Source organism: Salmo salar, chromosome ssa13 (genome assembly GCF_905237065.1).
Source record: "Salmo salar chromosome ssa13, Ssal_v3.1, whole genome shotgun sequence".
Classification (NCBI taxonomy): Eukaryota; Metazoa; Chordata; class Actinopteri; order Salmoniformes; family Salmonidae; genus Salmo; species Salmo salar.
The window spans coordinates 69,864,653-69,882,288 of NC_059454.1; the positions used below are offsets into that span (position 1 = coordinate 69,864,653).

The 17,636-nt window shown below is 39.4% G+C and overlaps 1 pseudogene; it reads right to left on the reverse strand.

The window, feature by feature from the left end:
• Positions 1–5,669: 5,669 nt before the first annotated feature.
• On the reverse strand, positions 5,670–17,636 carry LOC106567656 (vacuolar protein sorting-associated protein 26B-like; annotated as a pseudogene).

The window sequence follows — 17,636 nt, forward strand, 5'->3', positions numbered from 1 at the left end:
CGAATATGAAGCGAGGGCCAGCCAACGAGAGCATACAGGTTGCAGTTGTGGGTAGTATATGGGGCTTTGGTGACAAAACGGATGGCACTGTGATAGACTACATCTAATTTGCTGAGTAGAGTGTTGGAGGCTATTTTGTAAATGACATCGCAGAAGTCAGGGATCGGTAAGATAGTCAGTTTTACAAGGTTATGTTTAGCAGCATTAGTGAAGGAGGCTTTGTTGCGAAATAGGAAGCCGATTCTAGATTTAATTTTGGATTGAAGATGCTTAATATGAGTCTGGAAGGAAAAATACTCACCAAAAAAGAATTAGGAAAAATAAAACAATGTCAAACACATTTGGCAGTGATTACAGATGTGAGTATTTCTGGGTAAATCTCTAAGAGTTTTGTACACATGGATTGTGCAATATTTCCCCATTATTCTTTTCAAAATTCTTCAGTCTGTCAAGGTGTTGGGGATTCATGGCTGGACAGCTATTTTCAAGTCTTGCCATAGATTTTCAAGCAGATTTAAGTCAAAACTGTAACTTGGCCACTCAGGAACATTCACTGTCTTCTTGGTATGCACGTCCAATGTAAATTTCAACATGTGTTGTAGCTTATTGTCCTGCTCAAAAGGTGAATTCCTCTCCCAGTGTCTGGTGTAAAGCAGATTGAAGTAGGTTTTCCTCTAGGATTTAGCTTGTGCTGGGCTCCTTCCCATTTCTTGGTATCCTGAACAACACCCCAGTCTTTGCCAATGTCAAGCATACTGTACCCATCCCATGATGCAGTCACCACCATGCTTGAAAATAAGGATGCAGTTATTCAGAGATGTGGTGTATTTGCCCCAAACATAAGGCTTTGCATTTAGACAAAAAAGTATATTCCTTTGCCTTGTTTTTTTGCAGTATTACTTTAGTGCTTTATTGCATGCTTTGGAATCTATTTATTCTGTACATCTGTATTCTTCCTTTCACTCTGTCATTTAGGTCATTATTTTGGAATCACCACAATGTTGTTGATCCATCCTCAGTTTTCTCCCATCATAGCTATTTAACTCACCAATGGCTTCATGGTGACATCCCTGAGCAGTTTCCTTCCTGTCCTGCAGCTCAGTTCAGAAGGATGACTATCTTTGGTGTGTATGGGTGGTTTAATACTTCACACACAGCATAATTATTAACTTGACCATGCTTAAAGAGATATTCAATGTCTGATTTGTTATTGTTACCAATCACTGCCCTTATTTATGAGGCTTTCGAAAAGCTCCCTGGTGTTTGTAGTTGAATCTGGGCATGAAATGTTATACTTGACTGAGGAACCTTACAGATGTATGTATGGGGGACAGAGGAAAGGGTAGTCATAAAAAAAGAATGTCAACCCCTATTATCTCACAGAGTCCATGTAACTTACTGTATTAGGTGATTTGTAAAGCCACATTTTACTCCAGAACTACTTTAGGCTTACCTAAACAAAGGGGATGAATACTTATACAAGTATATTTTAGTTATAAAAAAAAAAATATTAATTTGTAAAAAAAACTATTTCACTTTGACATTATGTAGTATTTAGTGCAGATCACTGACAAAAGAAATCACAATTACATATATTTCAATCCCACTTTGCAACGCAACAAAATGTGAAAAAATCCAAGGTGGCTGAATACTTATGATACCCACTGTATTTAGCGTTTCAAAATTATGGCCATTTCGATAGATGGAAACTCAGCGTGAGTGGCACTAAATTAACCCTCGACAACCGTTGAGTGCAGAGAGTGGATTTGCGAGTGTAAATGAGTGTGATAAAGGAACCGTGAGAGAGAGGGGGGGGAGTGGGGGAGAGAGAGCGAGCAAAGAAGAGAAGGCGCAAAAGGGTGTGAGTGGTTAGAATCATGTAGAACAGAGTGTAAAAGAGAGAGTGGGAACTCTGCCAAGCTCAATGGCAGAAATGACATCACTCAAGAGGCGCTGTGCCCACCTGCTGCGGTAGAAAGGGATGAGGCACGATATCAGACAGACTCATTACACGTTTAAATCGTGTTATTTTTTCATTAATCAGTTTGAGGGGCAAGATAAGTCTATTTCGTGTGAGAAAATGTCTATTACTGTCAATATATTACCAATCTTTGGTAAAATTAGGATTTTACAGGACTAACTGTGAAGTGGATAGTGTCTTATGTCATTATGAAATATCCAGCTGTTGCATTATTGATGTGATAGGATGGTTCTATGTTCATTGTCCAGGATTCAGCTCACACACCTCATGTTTTTCGATGATATTTGATTCATGGTCCTCATGTTGTAAGAATGTATTTCTGGAATCAACACTGGCCAACAATCTAATAACTCTGCATTATAAGCCACAACCCCCCCCCCACTACAACAGTAAAAAAAGTAATAAAAAAACGCACTTCCGACAGAGGCCCCCGTTACCATGGAAACCTGGCTCACACATCTGAGCTTTGCACTAGAGGTGGTTGCCGTGGTTGCGAGACGAGGGAGCCACAGTTCCTCTAAAATGTGTCAGCTGCATAACGTAAGAATCAAACAAACCATAAAACTCAAAGAGCTTTACCATCTAGAAATGCATTACCTTTAATGTGACCCCAATAGGTGATGCAAGGTCACATACATAAAGGACATCATGATTAAACAAATAGAAATAGTTGGCCTATGGGCCTTTTTTTGTGGGCCTTTCTAGTTGAGCAAATCCTTTCTGTGTACATTACCAGCAACACCTGGATAGCAGTTTTGATTGAATAGGAAGAACCATAATGTGAAATCAAACACAGGGAAGACCATACACTTCCACTGTTGGTGTCCAACGTTAAGAATTAAGAATGTGTCAATGTGGCTGCCGTTCAATTTTCTGGGGTGCAACGTAGTCTAATAGTGTGTAGCTCAACAGGCCCAGTGGATAAGTGGGCTTTACCTGAAAATAATCAATACTGAAGAACACAGTACACTTTTTCCCCATGACTTCATTCCTCAACTGATAAAAATACATCAGTCAGCAGCATTTGCTGCTCAATCAATACCAATAGCCTAAGCATGGAGGAGTTAGAACACTAGTCAGTCAGTGGCAGCATTCTATCAGCAATCTTTTAGAATAAACTATCCATCTCCTCTAGCAACCAGCCTCTGTCAGTACTAAGGACGCTCACTCACAGTGTAATGCATGTACTTTAGGGTGTATCTTAATAGTCTACAGTGGCTTCCTTTCCTTATCTCCTTTACACTCATTTGGAGTCACAGGATAGGTGGAAATATTGTGGATGCCTATCAGGAATTAGCTTTCACCTAAATTTGCTTTCACCATCTTTCATCATTACAGATGAAGGAGATGAGCGGGAGCAACCGAGACTACTTGCATCCTCTGTGTTTGAATGGGTTGAAAGATATTACAGAAAAAGATGGGAGTAAGGTATATCTAACCAGGAGTGCATGCAAGCTTGCCCCCTAGTGATCATGTTTGTGCTTCACATCATGAGAGGAGCAAGCCAGGCATTTAATAAAAACATGACCATTTTAGTCTCTCTTTTAAATCAGAGAAATTAGATTAAAAACTATTTTCAAATACAGAAACACAAAATACAACTATTAAAAGGGAAAAGGTAACTTTGTGTACTTGTATCCTGTATGCCATTTAGCCTACAGCTTTTGTTTGTATACTAACATTCCCTTTCACAAATGGGCTAGTACCTTATAGCTTGCTATGAAAGATACATTACATTTATTTTAGGATAAGATATATACCTACATTTCTGTAAATACACTTAAAGCTTGGTACATCCACTTTTTTTTTTTTTAAAGGATTGGTACATCCACTTTTTGTCTTTTAAAGAATTATACAGTGCCTTCAGAAAGTATTCACACCCCTTGACTTTTTCCAAATTTTGTTGTGTTACAAAGTGGAATTAAAATGGATTTAATTGTCTTTTTTTAAATCTACACTAAATACTCTGTAATGTCAAAGTGGAAGAAACACTTGTAAAAAAAATACTAATATAGCTTGACAAGATACAGTAAGAACCACCTTTGGCAGCGATTACAGCTGCGATTACAGTTTCTCTAAGAGCTTTCCACACCTGGGTTGTGCAACAATTGGCCATAATTATTTTTTTAAATTCTTCAAGCTCTGTCATATTGGCTGTGGATAATATTGAAATATAGTCTGCAATACTTCTTGCTTTGGCTTTTTTAACCACTTACTATATAGGGTGTTAATGTATTCTTTTGTACACTGTTGTCTCAACAAGCTAGGGACATCCCTTCAGAAAGTATTCACAGCCCTTGACTTACTCTAAATTTTGTTGTGTTACAGCCGGAATTCAAAATGAGTTAAACCTATTTTTTTCCCCTCACCCATCTACACACAATACCCCATAATGGCAAAGTGAAAACATGTTTTTTTTAATTTTCGCAAAATGTATTGAAAATGAAATACAGAAATATTTTATTTACTCAAGTATTCACACACCTGAGTCAATACATATTAGAATCACCTTTGGCAGCAACTACAGCTGTGAGTTTTTCTGGGTAAGTCTAAGAGATTTGTACATCTGGATTGTACAATATTTGCACATTCATACTTTTTTTTTCATTCCTCAAGCTCTGTCAAGTTCGTTGTTGATCATTGTTAGACAGCCATTTTGAAGTCTTGCCATAGATTTACAAGACGATTTTGTCAAAGCTGTAACTCGGCCACTCAGGAACATTCACTGTCTTCTTGGTAAGAAACTTGTGTAGATTTGTCCTTGGGTTTTAAGTTATGCTCCTGCTTAAAGGTGAATTAATGTCCCAGTGTCTGGTGGAAAGCAGACTGAACCAGGTTATCCTCTAGGATTTTGCTGGGCTTAACTCCATTCTGTTTATTTTTTTTTATCCTGAAAAAACTCCCCAGTCCTTAACGATTACAAGCATACCCATAACATGATGCATCCACCACCATGCTTGAAAATATTGAGTGGTACTCAGTAATGTATTGGATTGGCCCCAAACATAACACTTTGTATTCAGTACAAAAACTGAATTGCTTAGCCCCAATTTTTGCAGTATTACTTTAGTGCCTTGTTGCAAACAGGACGCATGTTTTGGAATATTTGTATTCTGTACAGGTTAATTAAGTTAGTTTTGTGGAGTAACTACAATAGTTGATCCATCCTCAGTTATCTCCTATCACAGCCATTAAACTCAAACTGTTTTAAAGTCACCATTGGCCTCATGGTGAACTTCCTGACCGGTTTCATTCCTCTCCGTCAACTGAGTTAGGAAGGACACCTGTATCTTTGTAGCGACTGGGTCTATTGATACAACATCCAAAGTGTAATTAATAACTTCACCATACTCAAAGGGATATGCAATGTCTGCTTTTAAAATGTTTTAAGTCACTGCTCGACTAAGAAGCCTTACAAATAATTGTGTGTGTGGGGTATAGAGATGAGACAGTCATTCAAAAATGTTAAACACTATTATTGCACATAGAGTGAGGCCATGCAACATATTGTGACTTGTTAAGCAAATGTTTCCTCCAGGAAGTTATTTAGGCTTGCCATAACAAAGGGGTTGAATACTCAGACAAGACATTTCAGCTTTTCATTTAATTAGTCCATTTTTCAAAAAACATAATTCCACTTTGACATTAAGGGGTATTGTGTGTAGGCCAGTGACCAAAACATCTCAATTTAATCAATTTAAAATGAAGGCTGTAACACAACAAAACGTGGAGAAAGTCAAGAGGTGTGAACACTTTCTGAAGGCATTGATTCTTGAAGAATACAACCCATGCGCTTGTTGTATTCAATTGTTTGTAAACAATGACATCGTAAACAAACAATTTATAGCCTCAAAACTGTCAGTCCTTGCATCTGGAGCGCTGTCTATGCATTCAAGTGGAGTTATATTTTCCCATCCCTTGGCTGTATACCAAAATAAGTGGCAGGATGGACATTTTGTAGTTTTTCCAATTGCAGATTGTAGTTTTAAAAGGTTGGTATGATGACTTTGTTAACATATTTATGTTTGATCTATGTCCATTTCTTGAGTCATTTTGAATTAAATCCACCATTCTCTAATATGTTTAAGAACATTTGTTTAGCATTGATAAAGCATACTCAGAAATCGAACCTATTGCAAAGCAAAGTGTTAATCTCTAAAATGATACACAGTGATAATTTGCAATATCTTCTGATGGGTGTTTTACACCAAAAGCGACAAGCCAGGTCATGGAAGGTTAAAGGGACACTTCAGCAGTTTTTAACCCGAATACAGTATGCTGATAAAAAGTAGAGAAGTGCCCCTTTAAAAAGTGTTTACAGAGTCATAGGGCTGTGTCCCAAATGGCACTCTACATAGGTAATAGTGCACTGTCCTATGGGCCCTGGTCAAAAGTAGTGCACTACATAGGGAATAGCGTGCCATTTGGGACACATCCACAGTGTTACCCTTCAGACTCAGGGACACTATCAAGTAAATCAAGCTACAAATAAAGCCCGCATTGAGAAACCGCAGTAATAATTATAATACATGGGACTTTTAAAGACACTTGTAGCCCAGCCCATAGGATTTAATGAACCCACATGTCTATGAACAATACAGTTTCAGTTCATTTATCAGGTAAGTCGCTCTGGATAAGAGCGTCTGCTAAATGCGTCTGCTAAATGACAAATGTAAATGTAAGGTATGAAGGCCTAGATGAATTCACTTCAGCGTTAACCAGTACACACAAGGCAGATCTTTGTTTTTATTTAAGCAATATGTAATTTGGTGACCAACTGCTCGTGTGTTCATTGTCACGAAACCACAACCACCCTACTCACGCTAGAAGTTCAGAATGAGAATGTACGGCTGCATGGGATTTATACTAATGCGACTATGTGCAGCCAATGGCAATGTTCACGATAGGTATAATCCCGGGAGACCCTTGTGGATTTGACAGCTCTAACCCAGTTCCACCTCCGACACCTTCAAAACAACAGCTATGAGGGAGTCGGCTAGCGTGAACCTGATTGAATCTAGCCTGAAGTCTAGTTAGAGCATAATACAAACACCATTCTAAAAGACTAACACATTCTTTGTTTCTTCATATTATTTCCAGTCAGTACTACAGTGCCGGCACACATTATGAGGACTTCAGTGCATTCACACCGGAAGTCATGTACCTGGTGTAAAATGGTTGGAGATGACAGAATAAATAAGCTGTGATGTTTCTAGAATTGAACTAGAACCATTTGGCAATTAACCATAAGAAAAAAAGTTAACCAGTGCTGGTAATGTTTTCTAGGTACTTGTCAAACCAGTCACAGACAGAACACTGTGGATCTTGTGCAAATAAAAAATATATATTAAATTGATCATATATTCAGTTCATACGTTGGAAAGGTTACACCAAAATCTGCCACACTTGTATTAACAGCAGTAGCAGTGGGCGGAGTTTGTTTTGGGTGGGTAGTGATTTCATCAGGACCAATGGAATGGTCTAAAATGAGAAAACTCTGCCTACCCGGGGAACCGGTGTGGTGATACTGATGGTTTCTATGGTAGGATGGAGTAGCGCATTTTTGCACAGCCTAACCCTTTTCCTAACCTTAAATGTGAAATGTTAGGACAATTAGGTTTAGTAATTTAGCAGACGCTCTTATCCAGAGCAACTTACAGGAGCAATTAGAGTGAAGTGCCTTGCTCAAGGGCACGTCGGCAGATGTTTCACCTAGTCGCTCGGGGATTCGAACCGCCGACCTTTCAGTTACAGTGCCAACATTCTTAGCCTCTAGGCTACCTGCCACATTAATTATCCTAACCTGTAACGTTAATTATCCTAACCTGTTACATTAATTATCCTAACCTGTAACGTTAATTATCTTAACCTACTACTTTAACTACCCTAAAGCAACCGTAGAAGCCATCAGTTCCGAGAAACCATTAGTGTACCACACTGGGCCATGCAAAACCAACTCACCCAATGTTAATGGACATAAGTCAACTAGACAAACCCAGAACATGTATAATGCTGATAAAATATCAAATACATAAAAAATATACATGTTTGCATCTACTGATAATGACAAAGTTTGGAATGTAATGTTATTTTTGATGATAGAGTGGAATTCAAATGGAATGCAATGTTTTATACAAATGATTTGTTTGACGATTCAAATGTAATTTTCCCTAAGCTGGTGTGCATCTAAAGTTGCATGACATTTCGCATTCTGATTTTAAAGCCACGTTTATACCTTGCACTAACATGCGGACACTGGACGCATACAGTGGACGGATAAGAGACTAATTGTAATACCATGTGTGTACACCACAAACCTTGATCAGATAGAGATCTGATCATCTTGATTGGATGACGCCCACATGTTAATGCAAGGTGTAACCAGGCCTTAAGAGGTCTTGCATGTCCATTGAGTCCAACTGCCAAAGAGAAGTACTCATTAAGAGATGCCTAAAAGGTTTCTCAACAGCAGCTGTTTACACCCTTGATTTGAGTTAAGAAACATCACTAATTCAAAGGGCAGAAAAAAGACATTACGATAATCAGTACAGCAGAAAAACCTGGCTAAAAGCATATAAAATATACCATGAGAACACCTTATTTCTTCAAACATTGAATTATAAAGTGACATCTTTCATCCCTTTTCAGCTGCAGTTGTTGGAGAAAGTGACATCATCAGTGTTGTTGATGAGATGACGACGTTGAAAGGGGCGAGGTTATAAATGCCTAAAATGGCTGCCGTTCACATAATTTTGTACATCACACACGCACATGCTCTGTCATAGATATGACCTGACGAGCACGCACACATTCATAGATGCAGTCAACACACATGCATTCTTTCTCACAGTCGTAGATTCACAGACATGTGCACAACATAGTGCTCCACACACACACACACACACACACACACACACACACACACACACACACACACACACACCTTTTCGAAGCGATGGATTGTAGACTATGCTGGGGCTTAGCTACTGTTCCGTAGCCTGGGCATGAGCTAGGGCTTTGTCGTCACTGGACGAGCACTCGAAGCGCTGTGAGGCGATGGCCGCTTGGTGGGACATGCTCTTCCTCACTACGTCCCCCCTCCTCCACAGAGTGATCTCCTAGAACAACGCAACAAAACAGGGTAGCGTTAATGAGGCACCAAATGGACAAAAACAGAAGGAATCAGGGAGAGACTACCTGGACTTGTCCAGTAAGAATGTTCAATATCACTTTTCTGTTGCGCTAATCAACACACCCCAGGTAACACACAGTCAACTAGTATATAGTGGTGTACACCTCATGTTATGATTCAGCATGGTGTGATACAGGTATGATAAGACCTCTATTTGGTTTCCTTTCGTTACATCCATTATACAAAATCAATGTATTGTTAAAGCCGTACTGTTGCACAGCACTCATGCACAGAGTTGAAATGAACAAGGTGCTGACCTTGACTATTGAGATGTACCACAAATTATACCAAATAGAACAACAGCGTAGAGCATTATGAACCAACACCTACCCATCTTCCATTCTCTCTACCACGGGTCTAGTGTTTGTACTGTCTCTATCGTGTGTCTGCATGTACCTGCTGTTTGAAGTAACACCTCTCCTCCTCGTCTATGAGCACCAGATTGAGGTAGTATCGCACAGAGTACTTCTTGTTGATGACCCTCATCGTAGGAGTGATCTCATAGCCAGCCAAAAAAAGTCGAATAGGGATGGACTCCCCTGAAAGAGACAAAACCCATATTATTAAAGTGATAGTTCACTGTAAAATCCCAAAACGTTGTTTAGACGCTTTCTGTCCACGTCCCATGCCCAGTGTGTAAATCCAGCCTTGTCAACTGTGCAGGTTGGCAGAAGGGGAAATCGGAGGATGGGGTCATTGTAATAGCTGGAATGAAGTGAATGGAAAATTATCAAAACATACAGTTCCATTCCAGCCATTACAATGAGCCCGTCCTCCGATTTCCCCTTCTACCAGCCTCCACTGGTTGTCAATGCCACTCACCTCTCACTGGTGCTCCATCCATAATCTCGTACTTGGCTATAGTGTCGTTCTCATGGTACACGTTTGTGCCCGTGCCAGTCATCTCTCGCTTGATGATATTAATCTCCATGTGTCTGAGCTTGATCCATACCAACAGGAAGTAAATCTTCCCCACGATGACATCTTTTAGGTGGTACCTGTGTTAAAATGACAGTTCACAGCAAAAATTACATATTTAGGTATTGGTTTCCTTACCTTGAGAGCGGTCTATGGACAAGGAGAGACTGAAAACCAAACTGGTTTTGTTTAACTAGTCACTACCATCAAATGCTAATAAACAGTACTGACAGAAGTTGTCATAATAACGAGAACTACGACAATGTTTCACTCCCCTCAAACCGGTCAGTGTTTATATAGATTTGCGACAAAAGCTACTTCAAATGTTCTACTATGTTCAGGTGGTTTTTCCCTCACAAATCATATGATATAAAAACGCTATTATCATGGGAGTTTAGGGAAGTTCAGCCAGGGAGACTGAAGTTTCACTAAAGCTCTGCTATCTCTCACGCCATTCAAAAACAAGAATATCGCAAGACTTCCAATCAATGTATATGATAAACCATGGTAACAGAGTCATACTTAGACTTGTTGTACTCAAACTCGATGTGCAGGCAGTCTTTGATTCCCACTTCCATCTTGATAGACGAGTTGAGTTCTGGGTACATACTGAGCGTGTGCAACAACAATTTCCATTTCTTTACTGATGTCGTTCAGTCTCCGGCTTACAGTTACCTGCAGAAAGTAGCTGCAATATAAAAAAGAAAAAGAGTCAACTAATCTATTGGGTAATAATACAGGATGCACAAAAAACTATTCAGAAGGTCACCAATAACACTGATAGGAGTCACATTCTCTCCATAAAGACCACAAATAGTTGGTGAGACATAGAAGAAATCAAGTGAAGTCTGAGCCATGATGCATATACAGTAATATCAAGGCAAAGACCAACAGACTCTTAAAGGGATACATCGGGATTTTGGCAATAAGGCCCTTTATCTACATTCCCAGGGTCATATGAACTCGTGGATACCATTTTTATGTCTCTGTGTCCAGTATGAAGGAAGTTAAGAGATAGCTTCATGAGCCAATGCTAATTAGGATCCCTTTAAAAACAGTTTCTATCCCCTGGCCATAAGACTGTTAAATAGCTAACAACTACTGCTCCCCCTCACAACGACGCTGCTGCTAAAATTATTATTGATTTGATGTAATACTACCACTATGCTGATGTTCATTGATTGCAATTACCATTAGTACCCATTTATTTATCCTGCTACGGTCACTATTACTACTGTTTACACTAGTATATTACCATAAGTACTCCCTGTTCACCCATTACTGCTTGGTCACGCACACCTTGAACTCAATCATCAAGCTTGCAGACAACAACAGTGGTAGACCTGATTACCAACAATGACGAGACAGCCTACAGGGAGGTGTATTCACACCACTTGACTTTTTTCAAATGTTGTTGTTGTTGTTACAGCCGGGATTTATAATTGATTCATTTGAGATCATGTCACTGATCTACACACAATACCAAATAATGTCAAAGCGTATTTTTTTTATTAATTAAAAAAAATGATAGTTGAAATGTCTTGAGTCAATTATTATTTAACCCCCTTTGTCATGGCAAGCCTAAATAAGTTCAGGAGTAAAAATGTGCTTAACATATCGAATAATAAGTTGCATGGACTCATTCCGTGTTCAAGAATAATGGTTAACATGATTTTTGAATGACTACCACATCTCTGTACCCCACACAATACAATTATCTGTAAGGTCCCTCAATAGAGTAGTGAATTTCAAGCACAGATTCAACTACAAAGACCAGGGAGATTTTTCAATGCCTCGCAAAGAAGGTCACCGATTGGTAAACATGTCAAAATAAAAAAGCAGACGCTGAATATCCCTTTGAGCATTGTGAAGTTATTATTAGGCTTTGGATGGTGTATCAATACACTCAATTCAGGCTGCAACAACAAAATGTAGATTCAGTCAAGGGGTTTGAATACTTTCTGAAGGCACTGTATATTTTTTACATATAGATATTTTAATAGTGTGTTATACTGTAGCATTGTATTGATGTTCATTGTTTTCTGCCCAGGGATTACAGATGAAAATGAGCCATCTAATTAAATCTGATGCAATGGAATGTTGTACATGGTCCCTGACAAATAAATAAAAATAATAAATATGCACTTCACTTAAAAGACAAATGATTCTCTAGAGTTAACATATTTACAGAAGTTAAGATACTGTAGATATGCACTGTCCTGGAGACATGGGAAGTGGCAACTCTCTAGACTCTAGTCTAGTCTGTCTCTATTTTCAGTTTCTATCATTTCTGTTTCTATTTCCTTATTTCTGTTTCTATTTTCCAAGGCAACAATTCTGTTTTGTTTACATTTTAGTCATTTAGCAGACGCTCTTATCCAGAGCGACTTACAGTACATTTTTATTATTGTTGAATCCAAAACTCTTAAAATGGCACTCTGGAGGTGAATCCATTCAGACCCAGGCATTTTTACCACAGACAATCAGTTTTACGATTCTTCAAATGGTTACATTTAACTAAATGGCCTAGAATCGCATGCAACCAATTAACAATTACCTGTTACCAAAGACAACAACTAGAATGCACTATTATTAGGCGATAGAAATAACAGTGAAATCGCATTTGGAACTCAGGCCCCCCTGTTTTGAGCCCCACATTTTTAGGGGGCTTGCCTGTTTTGCATGTTATTTTGGCATTAATACGTGTCACATCAGTTTGCAAACCATTAAAAAATATATATAATTTAGTTAATAAAGCTGCATACAAACATGGTCTCCTTGTTTTCTTGAGTAAGGCAGCTCCAAAATGTTGGTGTTTCAGCCTAGCTCAGTGCTTTCTGTGGTGTGGGGCAAGCCAACAGAAAATAAGGAGCATTGAGCCGTGATTGGCTCAGTGTTCTGACACTACGTCACCACCATATCTAAGGGTAGACCTCAAATTTGAGCCCCTTGGGTGCTGCCATAAAGTTACATTAGAAGTGCCCATCCAAGAAGGCTGAAGGTCATCGGCCACAGATAAAATGACGTAAAATCACGTTATATATCTACTCTAGCTTTGACTGACTGATCATGTCAACATCATACTTTCAAAATCATAGCTAGCAAGCTAGCATTCATCATCATGAATCAAGTCAACAAGCTACTGGCAAATTCTTTTTCATATGAAGAGAAATTATAGATAAAACGTATCGGTGCTCATCGACCATTGGACATAAACATTACACAACAAATTGGAAATCGCAAATTCAACAATGAGTGGTTTGGAAGGAATCAGTGACAGTGGCTGTGTGATCACAAATCTGGGATTAAGGGGCTCTTTTCCAAGTTTAAAATAATAAACATTCAACATAGGCCATGCTATCAATGAAGCATGATTTGTGCCACGCTCAAAACAACTTAACTCGGAACTGCGAAAACTTGACTTCAGAGAGTTAAACAAGCTCCGACTGGGAAAATACATTTTGAACGGTCATCCAACTGTGAATCCAGCCTCTTTCTAGAGCTACGACCTGAAGATCAATGATGTCATCATGATTCAACCTTGTTTCCCCCCCCCCAGAGTTCTCAGTTGTTTTGAAAGCACCATAAATCCAGAGAATAGACTTGTTTAGTCTTGCCAGATGCTTGCTGTTGCTTACCGTAATTTGACATTCTGGCCCGTGTAGGCCTCGTATGGTTTCTCCACATTTGTGAACTCAAAGTCGAAGGTTCGGGACTGCGTTAGCTCTCCCGGTTGGGCCAAGTCTTTAACCAGAGACACAAACTCAAAGTTGTTTCCCCTGTCGTAGTACAGCTCTGACAAGAGAGAAATGGTTGTTGGTATCACCAGTTTACAGATTACTTTCTAATCTATCCCTTTAAAAGGCCTTACATGTACTATAGAGAGAGATTCAAGGTAATGCAACAAAATTACTACTGGTTACTGCATCTTACAAGGGTGTACATTTTTTTATGTTATTAGTCACAAACACATATTTAGCAGATGTTATTACGGGTGTAGCAAAATACTTATCTAACAAGTTATCTAGTAGTATCTAACAATTCAGACAAATCTAAAAGTAAAAGCTCAGTCCGATGATGCTGTGACACACCGCCCCAGACCAAATCAATCCCGCTCTAGAGTACAGGCCTCGGTGTAACGCTCATTCCTTCGACGATAAACGTGAATCTGACCATCACCACTGGTGAGACAAAACCACGACTCGTCAGTGAAGAGCACTTTTTGCCAGTCCTATCTGGTCCAGTAACGGTCTGTTTGTGCCCATAGGCAATGTTGTTGCCGGTGATGTCTGGTGAGGACCTGCCTTACAACAGGCCTACAAGCCCTCAGTCCAGCCTCTCTCAACCTATTGCGGACAGTCTGAGCACTAATGGAGGGATTGTGTGTTCCTGGTGTAACTCGGGCAGTTGTTGTTGCCATCCTGTACCTGTCCCGCAGGTATGATGTTCGGATGTACCGATCCTGTGCAGGTGTTGTTACACGTGGTCTGCCACTGCGAGGACGATCAGCTGTCCATCCTGTCTGCCTGTAGCACTGTCTTGGGGATCTCACACTACAGACATTGCAATTTATTGCCCTGGCCACATGTTCACGCAGATGAGCAGGGACCCTGGGCATCTTTCTTTTGGTGTTTTTCAGAGTCAGTAGAAAGGCCTCTTTAGTGTCCTAAGTTCTCATAACTGTGACCTTAATTGCCTACCGTCTGTAAGCTGTTAGTGTCTTAACGACCATTCCACAGGTGCATGTTCATTAATTGTTTATGGGTCATTGAACAAGCATGGGAAACAGTTTGTAAACCCTTTACAATGAAGGTCTGTGAAGTTATTTGATTTTTACGAATTATCTTTGAAAGACAGGGTCCTGAAAAAGGGACGTTTCTTTTTTTGCTGAGTTTAGTTGGTTTAGCCATGGAAAAAGACAGGAACCTTCCCGCTGGCCATGATTGGCTGAGTTAATGGATGGGCTGGACATGCCGGGAGATGAGTTTGGATTGGTCTGCCTCGCCGTTTTTGAAAGATATAACATTAGCCATCAAGAACTACAAAAGTTGCAACTTCTCAACAATATTGATGCCCTGAATTTAACAGGCGTTATCGACAGATCAGTTGGAAAAAATTATGGTCTACTTTCTGCACACGCCACGGTCAGTGTGAACCAGAGTGACTTGAAACAACCCTGGCCAACAAGATGTAGCTACAAACAAAGCGGAGTTAAATAGTTCCAGTCTGACGTGAAGCATTCATCCATGTATACGGGTAAGAGTCTAGCTATAGTTTCAGATATAAGTTACTAATTTTGTCAGAAAGTCATTTTCATTGCAAGATAAAGCGTACTGTTAGCTAGCTGGCTCACTAGCTAATGTTACGTGTATGATCTGTGTAGTAATATTATTTGAATCAGAAACCCATTTGTATTGCTAGTTATAGCCTTATGTTAGCTAGCTAACATTGAACCTAATTTGTTAGCTTTAGCTACCTGCAGATTCATACTACAGCTATGATAATTGCATTGGTGGTAGTAGAAGGAGTTGGGATTATGCCGGTCCATTGTTTAGCTAGCTACATGTCTAATCAAAAGACTCCACTTCGGCCGGATTAGTAAATGGCCCATCAAGTTAGCAGGTATGTATGGGGGTGATTACGGCTATCTATTGTATTTAATGAACATGTGTACATGTCTAGAGAATAGTGACCCATCCACTTAGCTAGATGTTGTTGGGGTTGGTTATAGCATTTCCTTCACATGACCCATCAATTTAGACAAGTGTCGGGTAAGCGTCTTCTAATAATTACAAAAATATCGTATCTGGACACTTAATGTTTTTGATATTGCTACCATGCAAGTAACTATTTCACTGTACCGTTTACATCTTCTGTATCCTGTGCATGTGACAAATACATTTACATTTACATGGCCTCACATGTAAATCCTTAAAGAGATGGGTGGGGCTAATGCTTAAGAGGGTTGTGAACGATGCTGAATTGGCGTAGACAGAGGAGCTCTCCAATACCAAAACATCCAAGGGCCATTTTCTCAAAAGTGGAATTTATCAACTTTAAAAGCAGAATTACTTTCTCATTGTTCCGCAACTGCAGAGTATAATATTCGATTTTCTAGCTCCGAGTCTCTACTTTTAGCCAATGTAAAAAAAAATATATAATAATAATAATAATTAAAAAAATATGAATTTTGCTACATAGGACCGAATCGAGGCGGTGTTCAAATGTGGTTTCCAGCTTGCATAAAGTCCAGTGTAGTTCCTTGAGTGTCGTCGTGATATTGGCTTGAGGGGGAATATACACGGATGTGACTATAACCGAAGATGATTATCTTTGGAAGGTAATGGGGTCGGCATTTGGTTGTGAGGTATTCTAGGTCGGGTGAACAAAAGGACTTGAGTTTCTGTATGTTATCACAATCACACCATGAGTAGTTAATGAAAAATTACACCACCGGAGAGTTCTTTATTCCTGTCTGCGGATACTGATAACGTTTATTACAATGTAGGCCTAACTATAAAGGACATGATACAGACCAAGTGTAACTGACAGGTGAAGTTAGTCTCATGATTTGCACATCTGAACTTCTGACTGGTTAAGTTAGCCTCATGATTCTCACACATTTTTGAACTTCTGACCAGGCAGAATCTACTTTAGGAGAGTTTCTGTGGCACAATGGTTCTTCTGTTGATCACTTCCAGTATATCACGCAGCCCACCACAGGTCACGATGCTTTAACCCGTGCCCAAGTTGCATGCAGTGAATGAGCATGGCATGGCTACGTGTTGCGTCACTGTTCAATCAATGGACACAGATAGCTAATTTGATCAGCCTGGCAATTAATTAGGATGACAATATCATGAACAGAGACTTGTTAATAATGTTTTGCACCATGGATGTTTGTGTAGCTTATTTAGTTATTTTGGTAGAGACAACACAAAGATGGGTCTGTCACACTTACCAATTTGCCCAATAAACTCTGACTTTTCCAGATACTGTATCGCCATCATAAAACAGAAAATATTGGTCCTTTTTCCCATCTTCGGTCTTATGTTCGGCTTTCTTTCTTGTCTCAGCGTCATTCAAAACTATATCGATTTGTGCACTTTGACCTAAACTAAAAAAGCTCATCACTGCACCTTGTTTCAGAGCCTTTGTAGATTCTGCATGTACAACAAAAATCCTACGTTACTGTATTTCAAATCCTTGCTACAGTAGCGAGTGATTTCTTCCGAAATTTAGATTGTGCTGTACTATGCAACTACCTAAACTAAATAGGGCAACTGTTGATGAAGCAATGTCCAATGTTGAGCGTCCTCTTTAAATGCGCATGCGTGTAAGTGCAGGGTGCATTAGAAAAACAGACATTCAGATAGGTGGTTTCTCTCTTTATGATAATTATGATATTCTAAATAAATGAAACAAGATAGATATGTCAGCTTCAGCCAAAGCTGTCAGCAGAGACCGAAGAAGTGACACATCCCACTTCCTCATTTTTTTCTGGTTAAAATAGTCATATACTGGGTCATATACAGTTAACGCACT